Here is a 14,897-nt window from a genome sequence, read left to right as displayed (position 1 = left end):
AGAAGCAATTTTTCCTGGGTAATAATGACAAACTTTACCAAGAAGTCAGTGTAAGCCAGGAAGGCACACAAACTTTAAGACTGATTTTTCAATTAGCAGGGACTTCAAACTGATTCAGACTTAGCTTCTTGCTTTCTTCTCACTAATGTCTATGGCTAAATCTTTCAAAATACTTGTGTAGTGATGTGGTTGGTTTATACAGTTTTAGGAATAAAATGTTTGATCGATAGAAACTTACAATATTTATTCAGTTATTTCATCTCCAAATATTCAGGTCTGTATTTTTTTTACTAATTAAATACTTTATTGAATAAATAAAATACTAAACAAAATTCATTCAAGTTCTAAAAAATCACTTTTAAAGGTCTTTCTATTGATGCTAATTACAACACAATAAAGGCAGATATGCTAGTTTAACATAGTTGGCTGATTTTATACATCACTTATATCTTTTAGTCCACAAGTATATTATTAAACTATAGATGACATCTAGTGCAACCGTTTCTACAGAACTAGGAAGTAAATTTTTAAGAAAAAAAATTTACAGACCCTATCTTTTAATATCCAACCCCAACATTCAACGACTTTTCTTACAAAAGCTCACGACTAAAAGTCGCTTTGCTATCAAAATCTGTATTTTGATCTGTGAGTACTGAAACAAGATTCAAATATTCCCAAAGAAAGAAGCACAAAACATATTGTGATCAACTATTCAACAGGCAAGCGCAGCATTCAAAACTCTCATCCCAGGAACTAAATAAAGTCAACCATATTCATTGGCATTTCCTCCACTGTAGTATTGTAGAAAGTCTCAGCGTCAGGAAGAAGCCTCTTATTTTCTTTTGTAACAAAGTTAATAGCCACATCTTTTTTCTCAAATCGATCTCCTCTGCCAATTTCACTCTTTATTCAAATAGTGGGCTGTTTCACTTAGGATTCCATGTCCTAAATTACGTGAATGTCGTTTCTGAGCGCCATCTCAACATCAACTGCTATCGACTCCTGTGAATGTAATTTTCATTGATTAGTGGTAGATCATAGTTTATAACCAAAGACACTTGTTGCACATCAATACCAAGAACCAACAAATCAATGGTGATCAGCACATGGCTTGACCCTGATTGGAATTCCCTCATGATAACATCTCTTTCCTTCTGGTCTATGTCAACATGCAGAGCAGATACTATGAAGTCTCTGGCATTCATTTTCTCACTAAGCCAGTCTACCTTGCCTCTTGCATTGAGAAAGATAACAGCCTGTGTAACTGCCAGTGTCTCACACAAATCACAACGTGTATCCTGCTTCCATTCCTCTCTCTCAACGTTAATTTAAAATTCTTTGATTCTTTCAAGGGTCAGTTCCTTCTTTTTCACCAAGATTCAAATGGTATCTCTCATGAATTTCTTGGTAACCACCAACACATCTGTTGGCATTGTGGCAAAAAGTAACACAACCTGAACACTGGTGTTTAATTCTTGAGAAAAATCTCATCTGCTTTATCCAAAATGAATATTTTGATCTATTTTGGAGAAAGGTATTTTCTGTTTAACATATCAACACTCTCCCAGGTGTGCTAACAACAATATGTAGGGTTTCAGCCTCCAGATTTTGCACTTCATTTTGAACACTGGTCTGATATATTCTCCAATATATTACCTTTTGGATTTTTAGTAATAATACTTCTCTGTTGAATAGCTGAAAGCTTCTCAAAACCATAAGCATAGATGCCCTGAAGAAGAGACTCCTTCAAGTTCAAGTTCATCAGAGTTATCAACAAATTCCAGTAGCTCTTGATGACACCATTGGAGTCCATTCCCCCTGGGATGTAATGCTTTGTATTATAGTCAGCAGAGCCACCAGAAATGTTCCAAAAAGCCCACTCAGTGAATGAATAGACCCAGGTTTGTATTAAGTACTAGGAATAAATCAGCTTTCATCCCCATAGTTAGTGGTCTACAAAATAGATTTACTCAACAAATTAAAAAGAGAAATAATAATATGAATAGATACTATGAACAATGCCATAGAGGAAGTAATTCTAGTGAAGGTAGAGAAAGTATTTGTGACTAAATGAGTAAATGGATTAAAAACAAGTGCAAGAATATTATATACAAGGAGAAAAAATGTTAATCATGCACTAAGAAGTGTGGGAAAGGAAGTTTGAGACACTTCAAATACGAACCCCCAATTTTGTCAGTGAGTGGTTCAGGAAATAATATAAAAATGGCCTTACTTTATGTTCCTGGAAATATCTGATTAATTGTACAAGAGGAAGGATTTCTGACTTTAGAGAAAGGGAGCTGCTTATAATAAATGTTGGCTGATCCAAAGCTTATCACAAATCACAAATGTCTTCCTTGCCTTAAGATTTAGACAGCAGTAACTGAAAACTCACTGACACTAGGAGGAAACTTGTTTGAAAACACATTGGCTCTGATATACTATTAGAAAATCTGCATTTTAGTGCTCTTATTTCATAGAAATTCCATATGCTACAGAGCATGATCTAATTACAGATTGTAAGAAAGCATTCATTTCACTAAGATCTATGTTCTGTGATTTGGAGATCTCTGGGGTGAACTCAATTCAAGGTCTGTTTTTTTTTTTTTTTTTTTTTTGCGGTTGGCAGGCATTTTCAAAGAGTTATCTCCAATTTATAGATGGCAGAAAATTATTATTAGTTTTGTTTTTCTTTCTTTTCTTTCTCTCCTCCTTTCTTTCTTTTTTTCTTGCTTGTTTTGTTATGGATTTTAGTTTAGTGGATTCTATTCTAGCAAAGATGAACTATGTTCACATCAGGATAAACAAAACTAGAACGAGAGTAAAGGGTGTTTTGTAAATCAGCCCAAGGAATCACTGTTCTAAAGTTGTCTAAACAAGAGTAATTCCGATCCTAGATCCTGCTCTTATGTTTATATTAAGCTGTGGCATTTTGCTTTCAAGTAAATATATATAAGATCAAACAATTATTCTTTCAATTCTGTAATGAAAAATATTGCTTTCTAAATTGTTCACCGATTTCTACCCTTAGTGTTTAAATGAAACAAAAACCAATCACACACACAATGGAGCTGTTGAATTGCAGTTCTTTTCTACATTGTCTTCTGCCCTGTGGTTGTTCATATGCAAAGTGTGCTTCCTTACAGATGGAAGTCACTAGTCCTTGCCATTAAGGGAAGCACAGCAGGACACAGAGAGGATTTGTTGAAGCTGAAAACTGACTTTACAATTTAGCTTTGAGTTTTCAAGCAGCACATGTCACACAATAAATCAGAATAACAGATCCACAAATATAAGACAAATAGACTAAAACATGACTTACTCCCCTCACACTTTTCTTGTTAGTACAATTAAAACAGCAACTAGTCCCTTTATTGCTTGTGATTTAGCAGTTAGCCAAGTAAAGCGACAATTTCATATCATGAAAGACAGAACCATAGAAAAGAGAAAACACAGCCCATGAAGTGAGGCAATTGCTGTCATATTATTCCAACAGAGAATTACAGGCTTCTAAAATCAAAACAGTCTTACCACTATTGTGAATATTTTGCCCCTCTCACTTAGTTCAGCTTCATGTCCTTTTTTTTATTGGGGTAAAAGCAATTTAGAATGTTATTTTTCGTAAGATTCCTCTAAAACTTTTTAGTTGAGGATATACATATATATATGTACACCCACAACATTACTTTGTTCTATGTTGTTGTGGTCCAGTGTCGGGCTGCACCATGGAGAAGAGAGGGGAAGTCCAGAGCAAGGGGGTACACAAATCTTTATTATAGGATGGGGGAGTGGCTCAGGCCATGTGGAATCAGCGGACAATGGCCGTCCCAACTACCTGACCATGGGGCGAGAGAAGGGAGAGAGATCTGCGAGAGGGGGAGCCAAGAGCCCAGAGAGAGATGGGGGGGGTGAGGGGACTTTTTATTGGGCGACAACCAGGGGTGACGTGTGGGGTCAGGATTGGTTGAAGGGGGCACTGCTAGGATTTCGCGGGGTGTGGTAAAACCTGGGGGCGGAGACTGCATCAGAATAGTTCCTCAGCAACATCTCCTCCTATTCCTTTATATCTAAATGAACACAGTAAAGAAAAATGGAATGGAGCAGGCTTAAATGTTTTTAAGGAATGCTGTGCTTAGGTGGTAAGATGTAGGACTTTCTGTGGAGGAGGGAAGGCTTAAATGGCTGCCAACCTTGTGAGATTTATGTGTCCTCCTGTGCTCAACCCCTCTTTAGAGAGAGAGACTTACCTGGAGGGACTCATCTCATAGGTTTAAGCACAGCCTGCTCAACCATCTCTTCACAATATCTCTACATCTTTTCTATCTTTCTATCTAGTAATAGCATAAGATGGTTCAAAGTCTGTAAAAGACTATCATGGAGCAGAAACCTTTTGGGCATAAACCTAAATGATATAACAAAACAGGAAGGGACAAGTAGGGGAGTAGTAAAAGCCAGTGTGAAGTGAAGGGAAGGACTGGTGTGTAAAGGAACGTTCCCTGCTTGGGGGGGGGGAAAGAGGCAAGGGTACATAATGAGGGGGAGGCGGGATGGCATGACCCACCAAACAGAGGGGCTTATTTGTCATTGTATAGTCCTCAAGGAAACAGTCTGTAAAGTCTATGAATTACTCAGGATCAGTCTATAAAAAACCAGCAGCATGAAGGGAAATAAGCTGCTTTAAAATTGTGTAGAATGTCTATAGGGTAGGCCAGAAAGTCCGATACAAGTCTCAGTCCAAAGTAGATCGCTAAGAGTTGCAGGGGATGAGACACTGCATGAGGGAGGTCAGCCGCTGGAATTCTGTTTTTCTGTAGATAGCCAGCTGGAACCGCCAACATGTGACAGGCAGATCAGAAGCAGGAACGGCGAGCAGGCATTAAGAAAGTTCTGTCCTTGGAGTCTGTGTATCAGGTTCTTCAGATCGCGTTAAGTGACATCTAGGGTTTTGGGAGGTGTGCCACTGTAGTCGTGCCGTCTAGTGGGTGACGTCTTGGTGTGCAGGGGTTCAGATGGTTTTTCCGGGATTCCTGTGAAAGAAACACAAAGAAGCTGCTTCTCGTGGTTAATTTGAACTTGTAACAAGTTATAGGTTTGTTATGGTTGATACCTCGATGATTATAATTGGTTTAAAATCTCTTTTTGATTTTATTTAAAGGTCATCTAATGTGACCTCCTGTAGCAGTCTCTACCGCAGGATCTTGAGACCAATTTTAGCTAAAATATGTATTTTAAACAGATTCAAATTGCTTAGAGAGTTAACGCATTTTCGTGATAATGATGTTAACGTTTATAGTGCCAGACTGATGCCAGATCTGTTGTGGATTAATTTCCACAAGATAGTTTACAGGGCACCTTTGGGGGCCCTTCAAAGGTGTCCTGTATATAAAATTTATGTATTTTAGTTTTGGGAATGTATAGTCACGTTAAACATTTACTTTTACCTAAATAGTTAGTTACCTTTACAAATTAATATTTACCTTGTCTGGTAATAGTGTAGTTGTAGGGTTACACTTTTGACCATTAAGTTAGTGTTACCAAACTTGAGACATAACAATAAACATTTAGTTATTAACACACTGGAGGAAAAAGAACTTTTGTTATAAAAACATATTATTTTTAAAAACAAATTTATATCTGTCATTAGTCACACAGTTTAAGACTAAACACTTACATATATACCAAAAACTATATATAAAAATCAAAAGAGGGAGAAAAACAAAAATTTTGGAATTTTTCTGGACGTCTCCAGAAATTTTGGCTGTGTCCAGCATTTTTTTTAAATAATTTTTTTTTTACTTAAGAAAGGATTAATTAGGGAGTCAAGCAGAGGGTTAAGCGCAGGTGGCGCAAAGCACAAGGACTGGCATAAGGATCCCGGTTCAAGCCCCGGCTCCCCACCTGCAGGGGAGTTGCTTCACAGGCGGTGAAGCAGGTCTGTAGGTGTCTATCTTTCTCTCCTCCTCTCTGTCTTCCCCTCCTCTCTCCATTTCTCTCTGTCCTATCCAACAATGACAACAACAATAATAACTACAACAATAAAACAACAAGGGCAACAAAGGAAATAAATAAATAAAATAAATATTTAAAAAAAAAAGAAAGGATCAATTAACAAAACCATAGGGTAGGAGGGGTACAACTCCACACAATTCCCACCACCCAATCTCCATATCCCATCCCCTACCCCAATAGCTTTCCATTCTCTATCCCTCTGGGAGCATGGACCCAGGGTCATTGAGGGTTGCAGAAGGTAGAAGGTCTGGGTTCTGTAATTGCTTCCCTGCTGAACATGGGCATTGACTGGTCAGTCCATGCTCCCAGTCTGCCTCTCTCATTCCCTAGTAGGGTAGGTCTCTGGGGAAGCTGGGCTCCAGGACACATTGGTGGGGTCTTCAATCAAGGGAATCCTGGCTAGCATCCTGATGGCATCTGGAACCTGGTGATTGAAAAGAGAGTTAACATATGAAGCCAAACAAATTGTTGAGCAACCATGGACCCAAAACTTGGAATAGTGGAGAGGAAGTGTTAGGGAGGTACTCACTGCAAACTCTAGTGTACTTCTGCTTTCAGGTATATATTTTGCAGTAGTTTATGGATACGTGTGAACATAAGCTCTCTCTCACAGAAACTGGTGTATATCTAGGTTTTCGGACTTTGATAGAAAGTGAACCACCTGAGATGAAACTAGTGTACTATAAAAGGAAAGGTCTCACCCATGAAGCTGAAGGGTGGTCATTCCACATGTGAAGTCTCTGGACACAGTCTGAGCTGAAGCATGTTGAGGTGGCAGTCATTGTGTTGATTAGGTTGCGATCGGCTGATGCAATATTATTTGATATGGATTGGGAGAGGCATGCGGGAAAGTGAGCCCTATCCTAAGGTTCCAGGACTGGGGGAAGTAGGGGCTCTATAGTGGAGATGTGAGGTTCCTTCTGTCTTAGGGTTCAAAAAGACAATCGATAGTTAATGTTATCATCACATTATTTGGTAACTGGGTTAACTTTGAAAAGTCCTTTTGTTATGGTTTGCTGTACAGTACCCATTACCTTGTATATAACTGTGCTATTGGATGCTTCTAATCTACTTGGTCTAGGCTACTTGGAGAGAGTCTGCATATCTAATACACAGCCTATATATTAAAAAGATTCAGTTTGTGTTTTGAAAAACTTTGAGACATACAATTGATTTCCCCCTCTCATATTAATTAACTAGTGATTTATATGTCTACATTTTTCTAGGAGTGTACATAAACACCATTCCCACCATCAAAAGACAGTGACCCATCCCTCCCACCCACTCCCACCCCCAACTGGCCAAGGAAGCTGCATGTCTACCCCTCACCACAGGGCTTTTACTTTGGTGCCCTACTTACAATTTGGTCAGGTCCTGCTTTTAGTTTCCCTTTCAGATCTTCTTAGTCAACTTCTGTTGATGAGTGAGATCATCCCATACTCATCTTGATCTTTCTGACTTAGCTCACGTAACATAATTCCTTCTAGTTGTGTCCAAGAGGGTCAGAGATGGTGGGTTCATTATTCTTGATAGCTGCATAGTATTCCATTGTGTATATATACCACAGCTTTCTCAGCCACTCATCTGTTGTTGGGCACCTGGGTTGCTTCCAGGTTTTAGCTATTATGAATTGTGCTGCTATGAACATAGGAGTACACACCTCTTTTTGGTTGGGTGTTATGGAGTCCTTGGGGTATAACCCCAGGAGAGGAATTACTGGATTATATGGAAGGTCCATGTCTAGCCTTCTGAGAGTTTTCCGGACTGCTCTCCAAAGAGGCTGTACCAATTTACATTCCCACCAGCAATGTAAAAGGGTTCCTCTTTCCCTACATTCTCTCCAGCATTTGTTGCTGCTGTCTTTTTTGATGTATGCCATTCTTATAGGAGTGAGGTGGTATCTTAGTGTTGTCTTAATTTGCATTTCTCTGACAATCAGTGACCTAGAGCAGTTTTTCATATGTTTGTTAGCCTTTTGGATCTCCTCTGAGGTGAATGTTTTGTTCATTTCCTCTGCCCATTTTTGGATGGGGTCATTTGCTTTTTTGGTGCTAAGTTTGCTGAGCTCTTTATATATTTTGGTGATTAGTTTCTTGTCTGATGTCTGGCATGTGAAGATCTTCTCCCATTCTGTGAGGGGTCTCTCTGTTTCTTTAATAGTTTCTTTGGATATGCAGACTTTTCAATTTGATGTAGTCCCATTGGTTTGTTTCTGCTTTAGTCTTCCTTGCAGTTGGGTTTGATTCATCAAAGATGTCCTTGAGGTGTAAGTGGGAAAGTGTTTTACCAATGTTTTCCTCTAAGTATTTGATAGTTTCTGGTCTGACATCTAGGTCTTTGATCCATTTGGAGTTTGTTTTTGTTCCTGGTGAGATAAAGTGGTTCAATTTCATTCTTCTGTATGTTACAACCCAGTTTTCCCAGCACCATTTATTGAAGAGAACCTCCTTCTTCCATTTAATTCTTTGGGCCCCCTTATCAAAGATGAGATGTCCATAGGTGTGGGGATTTATTTCTGGGCTTTCAATTCTGTTCCACTGGTCTGTGTGCCTATTTTTGTTCCAGTACCATGCTCTTTTGATGATGATGGCTTTATAATATATTTTAAGGTCTGCAAGTGTGATGCCTCCATTTCTGTTTCTTTTCCTCAAGATGGTTTTGGCAATTCTAGGTGTTTTCGGGTTCCAGATAAATGATTGTAGTGTTTGTTCTATTCTCTTAAAGAAGCTTGGTGGAACTTGGATGGGTATTGCATTAAATTTGTATATGGCTCTGGGGAGAATATTCATTTTGATGATATTTATCCTTCCAATCCATGAGCATGGGATATCTTTCCATTTCCTGGTATCAGTTTCTATTTCCTTGAGTAGCGACTCATAGTTTTCAGCATACAAGTCTTTCACTTCTTTGGTCAACTTTATTCCTAGGCATTTGATTGATTTTGCTGAAACAGTAAATGGGAGTGATTTGGATGTCTTCTTCAGATTTAGTGTTTGCATAAAGAAATGCCACTGATTTTTGTACATTGATTTTGTAGCCTGATACCTTGCTATATTGCCTAATAACTTCCAGTAATTTTCTGCCAGATTCTTTAGGTCTTTCTATGTATACTATCATATCATCTGCAAATAGTGAGAGCTTGACTTCTTCCCTTCCAATCTGTATTCCTTTGATTTCTTTCTCTTGCCTGATTACTATGGCAAGAACTTCCAATACTATGTTGCAGAGTAATGGAGACAGTGGACAGCCCTGTCTAGTCCCCGATCTGAGGGGGAATGCTTTCAACTTCTGTCCATTGAGTATGATGTTGGCTGTAGGTTTGATATATATATAGACTCCACTATCTTGAGAAATTTACCATCTATTCCCATTTTTTGTAGAGTTTTGAGCATGAATGGGTGTTGGATTTTGTCAAAGGCTTTCTCTGAATCTATTGAGATAATTATGTGGTTTTTGGTGTTGCTTTTATTGATGTGGTGAATGACATTGATTGAATTATGGATGTTGAACCAGCCTTGCCTTCCTGGGATGAATCCCACTTGGTCATGATGAACAATCTTTTTGATATGTTGCTGTATCCGGTTGGCCAAGATCTTGTTTAATATTTTGGCATCTATGTTCATCAGCGATATTGGTCTGTAGTTTTCCTTTTTTTTTCTGTCCCTATCAGCTTTTGGTATCAGGGTGATGTTGGCTTCATAGAAGGTGGAAGGGAGTATTTTTGTTTCTTCAATCTTATGGAAAAGCTTAAGAAGTATGAATACGAACTGTTTCCTGAAAGTTTTGTAGAATTCGTTTGTGCTGCCTTCTGGTCCAGGACTTTTGTTGTTGAGGAGATTCTTAATAACGGTTTCAATTTCTTTGTCTATGATTGGTGGATTTAGATTTTGTAGTTCTTCTTGGTTCAGTTTTGGAAGGGCATATGCTTCTAGGAATTGTTCCATTTCTTTCAGATTCTCTAGCTTGGTGGCGTATAGTTCTTCATATATGTTTCGCAGGATCTGGATTTCTGTGGTGTCAGTTGTAATATCTCCTCCATCGTTTACAATTCTATTAATTTGAGTCTTCTCTCTTTTTTGTTTGGTGAGTCTGGGTAGGGGATTGTCAATTTTGTTTAATCTTTCAAAGAACCAACATTTGGCTTCATTGATCTTTTGTATGGTTCTTTTATTTTCGATGTTGTTTATTTCTGCTCTAACTTTAGTGATTTCTGTCCTTCTGGTTGCTTTAGGGTTCCTTTGTTCCTCTTCCTCTAAGTCCTTGAGGTGTGCAGTAAGGTCGTTCATTTGAGCTTTTTCTTGGTGATTAATATGTGATTGTATGGCTATAAGTTTCCCTCTCAGTAGTGCTTTAGCTGTGTCCCAAATATTTTGATAGGTTGTGTCTTCATTTTCATTTGTTTCCAGGAACATTTGTATTTCCTGCTTGAGTGAGTCTCTGACCCAGTGGTTCTTAAGGAGTATGTTGTTTAATTTCCAAATTCTATGTCTTTTAATAATTTTCTGTTTGTTGTTAAATGTTAGTTTTACTTCACTGTGGTCTGAGAAGATACTTGGGATGATTTCAATGTTCTTGAATTTATTGATGCTTTCTTTGTGGCCTAACATGTGGTCTATCCTTGAGTGTGTGTTATGTGGATTTGAAAAGAAGGTGTATTCCAGTTTTTTTGGGGTGGAGGAGTCTGAAAATGTCCAAGAGGTCTAGTCTGTCAATCTGTTCATTCAATTCCCTTGTATCTTTATTGGTTCTTTGCTTTGTTGATCTGTCTAAGTGTGAGAGTGGGGTATTGAAGTCTCCCACTCTTATTGTATTACTATTGATGTATTTTTGAAATTCTTTCAGTAGGTGCTTGATGTATTTAGATGGTCTATCATTGGGTGTATAGATATTAATAATTGTTAAGTCTTCTTGGCTGATTGATCCTCTAATCATTATGTATTGTCCTTGCCTATCTTTTATTACTTTATTTAATTTAAAATCTATTATGTCTGAGATGAGAATGGCTGTTCCTGCCCTTTTTTGTGGTTCTTTAGCCTGTATGATAGTTTTCCATCCTTTCACTTTAAGTCTGTGTTTATCTTGTTGTGACAGATGGGATTCTTGCAAGCAGTATATGGTTGGGTTATGTTTTCTGATCCATCCCCCCACCCTGTGCCTTTTAATGGGTGAGTTTAATCCATTGAAGTTTATTGATATTTTGGATTTAATGTATTGTAGTGCCATTGTTCAAAAAACTTTTTTGTTTGCTCTGATATATTGCAAGTATTATAGTGATGTTCTTGTTTATAAGAGGTCTTTCAGGACCTCTTTCAGGGCTGGCTTGGTGATGGTTGCCTCCTTTAACTGTTGTTTGTCTAAGAAGGTTTTTATCCCTCCATGTAGTTTGAATGAAAGTCTAGCAGGATATATTATCCTGGGTTGAAACCCCTTTTTATTCAGGGTTCCATAGATATCTTGCTATTCCCTTCTGGCTTTTAGAGTTTGAGTGGAGAAGTCTGCAGATAATGTTATGGATTTTCCCCTGTATGTGACTTTTTGTTTCTCTCTTGCAGCCTTTAGGATCCTTTCTTTATCCTTACTTCTTCTCATTGTGACTATGATGTGTCTTGGTGTCTTCAGGTCTGGGTTGATTCTGTTTGGTACTCTCTGGGCCTCTTGAATCTTGAGGTCTTTTCTGTTATTAGGTCTGGGAAGTTTTCTTCTATTATTTCCTCTAGAATGTTTGCTTCCCCTTCCTCTCTTTCTTCCTCTGGCAGGCCAATTATACGAATGTTACTTCTTTTGAGATCATCCCATATGTCTCTGTTGTTGTTTTCAGTGTCTCTCAATCTCTTTTTAAGCTCTTTCACCTCTTTCTTCATTTTCTCTAACTCATCCTCTGTCTGAGTAATTCTGTTTTCTGCTTCTGTTAGTCTGCTTTCCCTTCCCTCAGCTTCTTTCTTTATTACAGCTATTTCAGCTTTCAGTTCTCTAATTGCCTCAAGATAATCAGTATTTTCCTTGGGGTCTCAACTGTTGTTTCCCTAATACTGCCATTCCTTTCCTCTAATGTTGTTTTCATATCTGTGTTTAATGAGTTTATTATTGCTTGCATACTTTTCTTATCTATGGTTACTTCTGGCTGATTTGTAGTTTCTTCTGGGTTCCTGTTTTCATTCATTGGAGTAGCAGTTTTATTTGTTTTTGATCTACCCATTTTTTTGATTTATGTGTTTCTTTTTTTTATGCTCTGTTGTTCCTCAGTTGTTATGTCTTGAGTACAAGTAACACTGTACTAAATACCTTTATGACAATTGCACTCACCAACCTCAGGAATGACAGTAGCAACTCTAGCAGTTTAATAGTTACCAGTTAGCTAAACAATTTCTCCAGTCCGTGAATAAATAGTAACCAAATCCCAGTATAGAAGAAAGAGAAAAGAAGAAAGGATAGCAAGAACAGACAGTTATGCAAATCTACTATCCAGTGTATATTCTAAGGGTAACAAGAGGGGAATGGGACGTAGAGCAGAGATACACACATAGAGAGTCCACTCTGAGTCAAATTTCTTCCCCCAAATAATTCACAAATTCAGAATGGCAAAGAAGGAAGGAAGAAGTGTATGACAAGATTAAGAAAAAGGAGGTAAGAGAGAGAAAAGGGAAAAGATATGAAAAAGAGCTGTAATTAAAGAGCAGTGAAAGGAAATTCCCAAATGTGTATCAGTAAATTCAAAAAAGCACACTGTTTGTTGGTGTGGGGGCTGGAGGCTGTGACTTTGGAAGCTGTAGGATTAAGGAAGAAATGATGACAATAAGGAGAAAAAGAAAAAAAATAAAGAAAGCGAGAGAGAAAATAAAGAAAAAGATAAGAAAAAGAACAGTCATAAAAGGGCAGTGAAAGGAAAGGGTTTTTTATGTATTTATTTTTAATTATTTAATTAGCTATGTGGGGTGAGGTGGGGGGTTTGGCTACTTAGAAAGAAAAAAGGCCAGAGGTTTCAGAAGGGTATAGACTTAGAATTAATGATACTCCCTGGTGGGACAGGAATTTGGTAAAGAAAAGGAGTTCCTAGCAGGGGATCCTTCTAGGAGCTGGTCCCCAGGGACTGGTTATGGGGGGTGGGGTGGGGAAGGAGGTATGCATAGAAATTAAAAGGAAGAAAAAACATATTTTTCTCCTTTTTTCCTACTCCAATTCTTAACCCAAATTAAGTTATAGTCACCTCCTTGGTGTTACCGCTAGGACCCCTTATTGACTGCCCTCTAAAGGCAGAAAATCCTACAGTTTCCAGGAGATGTGGTCAGAGCTTAGCCACTAGCAGCTTCTCAGTCTGCCATCTCACGTCCAGTATTTTTATATAAAGCCAATTACCTTTTAGAATACTCTGAGCATATGGGTCATGCAAAAAAAATTTTTTGTCATTCAACACACTCACTCACAAACACAAATGGCTGTTATAACATAAGACATTCAGGGAAAGGGTAGGAGAGAGGTCTCTGTGAGCCAGATTTTGTAGGTACTGCCATGTCATATTACGGGTCCTGGGATGTATCCTGCATCTGGTCCTCCTGTAGTATTTCTTGTTCTTCAGGGATAACAGCGCCATCCTGCGGGTATTGTTGGACATGGTGGGCAGGAACCCAGACAGATTTAGAGAAATTTTGAGGGAAAATTCATGCGAAACCCCTTCCCATGGTCAATAGTGGGTCAGTACCTTTCCAAATTTTGTCGAGTGGGTCTCTCCATATGACCTTAATAGATGGGAGGGTAGATGGTGTTTGCCAGTGAAGAATGATAGGAGGTAGGTCCGAGTTATTGTAAATATTAAAGAGATTTAACATAGTTAAGGCTTTAGCTAGCTGGATATTCGGGGGGTACATTCCTCCTTTAATTTTATTTAGTTGAGCCTTAAGAGTTTGATGGGCCCTCTTGACAATGCCTTGTCCCTGTGGATTATACGGAATGCCTATGGTATGAGTAATGTTCCAGAGGGAACAAAAATCTTTAAATTGTTTGCTGGTAAACGCCAGTCCACGGTCAGTTTTCAGTTGAAGAGGTAAACCCATCACAACAAAACAGGAGAGCATATGGCTTTTAAGCTTTTTAGTGCTTTCTCCTGTCTGAGCTGTAGCCCACATAAATTTAGAAAAGGTATCAATTGAGACAAACACATATTTTTGTTTGCCAAAGTTTGGTATGTGGGTGACATCAATTTGCCAAATAGCATTAGCTTTTAAACCTTGGGGATTAACCCCAAGGGTCTGGATAACAGGTGTCTTTATGAGACTTGCACAAGAAGAGCATGTAGTGAGGATATGTTTTAACTGTGGTACAGGAACATCAGGAAATCCAGCTTGAAGGCCTTTAAGATTAACATGGGTTAGAGAATGAAAATTAGCAGGATCAGAGACAGAGACTGGGAAAGTTCCTGTGGAGGCAAGGCGGTCAACGGCAGCATTCCCTTCAGACAGGGAACCAGGAAGAGGGCTGTGGGAACGAAGGGCTGTTGAATATACAGTGGTTGGGTTCGAGAACAGAGCATAGAGGCGATTTGAATCAAGAGAGGGGAAAGTGGGTTGTCATCAATTTTCACATAAGAACGAGCAAGCCATAGAAATAAGTTAACAGTGTACACACTGTCAGAAAAAAGGTTGAAGGATTCTGGTACAGCTTTTAATGCAAGGAAAACAGCATAAACTTCTTTGTACTGAGGGGAATTCTCAGGAAGCTCAGTAAAGAGAGGTTTAGGAGATTGTTTGTCTGGGTAATATATAAGGGCAGCAGCTCCCTTTTTTCCGCCATCAGTAAAGATTGTAGGAGCAGAGGGAATGGGATCCTGAGAGAAAAGTTTAGGTGCTAGTAGAGGCAGAAGAGGTAAAGAAGCTATCAATTTATTAGAAGGAAAA

General features: G+C 38.5%; 1 pseudogene; it reads right to left on the bottom strand.

The window, feature by feature from the left end:
• Positions 1–992: 992 nt before the first annotated feature.
• Positions 993–1,722, bottom strand: LOC103122381 (eukaryotic initiation factor 4A-II-like; annotated as a pseudogene).
• Positions 1,723–14,897: the final 13,175 nt, after the last annotated feature.

The sequence above is a fragment of the Erinaceus europaeus genome, chromosome 4, assembly GCF_950295315.1.
Source record: "Erinaceus europaeus chromosome 4, mEriEur2.1, whole genome shotgun sequence".
NCBI lineage: Eukaryota > Metazoa > Chordata > Mammalia > Eulipotyphla > Erinaceidae > Erinaceus > Erinaceus europaeus.
This window is presented reverse-complemented; position numbering and strand designations above follow the sequence as displayed.